Source organism: Echinops telfairi, unplaced genomic scaffold, assembly GCF_000313985.2.
Source record: "Echinops telfairi isolate 266 unplaced genomic scaffold, ASM31398v2 ScPeMD7_7458;HRSCAF=8496, whole genome shotgun sequence".
NCBI classification, from domain to species: Eukaryota; Metazoa; Chordata; class Mammalia; order Afrosoricida; family Tenrecidae; genus Echinops; species Echinops telfairi.
This window is the reverse complement of record NW_022111358.1, coordinates 2,798,586-2,800,288: the sequence shown is the minus strand read 5'-3', so window position 1 is coordinate 2,800,288 and position 1,703 is coordinate 2,798,586. Positions and strand designations below refer to the sequence as shown.

General features: G+C 53.3%; 1 protein-coding gene across 1 annotated transcript in view; it reads left to right on the top strand.

Moving 5' to 3' along the window:
* Window positions 1-1,703, top strand: part of NXN (nucleoredoxin) — a gene marked incomplete at its 5' end in the record, with an annotated part of 176,809 nt that overhangs the window by 35,509 nt on the left and 139,597 nt on the right. The window lies entirely within an intron of this gene.

The following is a 1,703-nucleotide window of genomic DNA, read 5'->3' as shown; positions in this document are numbered from 1 at the left end:
GTGCCACGGCTGCCTTGTCTGTATCGCAGAGTGCTTCTGGCGGCTGCGTAGAATGTGTTGCGCTGAGAGATGCTCTCGTCAAGTTCTGCGTCTGCTCATTGACGGTGTGCTTTCTAGCTGGCTCCCCTCTGACTGCTTTGTTGCCTTCAGAATCTCCTTTCGGGGATTCAGTTTGTTGGTGCTGGTTGCTACTTCAGGTCCTCAGAATTCTAGTGGGAACGAGGGAGGTGCTGGCCACACAGGCTCTCCTGGGTGCCAGGTGTCCCTCTCGTTTCCTTCTGTGCCTGCTGAGACTGCTGAGATGGGGCACACTCCATGCTCGGACCTTCTGTGGTTCAGCTTTCATGCCAGCTATAAGCAGAGACCATGCCTAGTCTCCCTGTCACAGCAGGACCAGCTCTTGCTGCCCTGAAGATGCCACCCCACGGTCCTCCGACTTGCAGAGCCACTGCTTATTAATTGCTTTCTACAGCTGCCACCATGACTTCTCCCTGTGTTTGTCCAGGTTGACTAGAAAAACAAATCCAGGGAGACTCCTATGCGTATAAGAAATAGCTTTATGTAAAGAGTATTTGTATATTAAGAAAATAGCCCAGCCCAGTCCAGATCAAATCCTTAAGTCCTACATTAGCCCATATGTCTGGTACCATTCCATAAACCCCTCTTCAGACTCACGCAGCACATGCATTGATGTCAAATTCAGGAAGATCACAGGGCAGTGAGTGGATACTTGTGGATCCGCTGGTGTGGGGCTCCGCGTGGCTTTTCCAGCACCAGGGCTCTGGCTCCATTGGCGTAGCTCCATGTGACTTGTCAACAGGAACATCTCTCAGAGGGAATGTGTCTCCCGCCTCCAGGGAGGAAGACAGGAGTTCCCAGAATCCTCAGGAGCCTATGCCCACACAGAGGCCTCATTGGTTATGACCTGATTGACAGGCTAGGCTCCACCCCTTCCCAAATCGACAGGAGATCATGTAACTGTCACACGCCCCTTCCTGTAGGCAACCAGAGTTTGATTCCCGGCTGCTGCACCTCATGTGCAGCCACTCCTCTCATGCCACGGAAGGCTGGGTGACGCTCTGATGGTGAGTAAGCACATCTCAGTGGGGCTAGACAGCGATGGACGAGGGAGAAAGGCCTGGTATTCTGCTTCTGAAAATCAGCCGGTGAAAATGGGTACCAGATCACAGTGACCCATCCCGTCCATCGTGCCGCGGTCATCATTGAGTTGGGGCCTAAGTTGATGGCAGCTGACACCAACAGAACAGCCCAAGTGGCATGCGTCTTCTTCCTCTCGGGCTGCGCTTGTCCTCCAGCACTGGGTCTACAAATAGGGGAACACCGTGAGCTCCCACTGGGGCTCCTGTTGCTCAGGACAGGAACCTCAACTTTGGCTTTGGAAGCTACCTCCTCCCCTTTGACTTGCATAATTCATGACCGGGACTAATTCTTGGCGGCTTCTTCAGCCGGTCCCGGCTTTCTTCCTTCTTGTCTTTCCTGTCCCAAGATCTCACGAGCATCATCTTCTGGGTTATCATCTGGTGAAGAGAGCCCAACCCAGAACCCAGCTGGGGGCCCTTGCCTTTTTCCGCTAGGCGTAGCGTTTTCTGTCCCTCGCCGGCCTGCCACCGAGTACTGCCGTGACTGCTGTCATCCCTTAGAGGTCGCTGTTCTTAAATTAAAATGAGAGACATTTCTGAGCT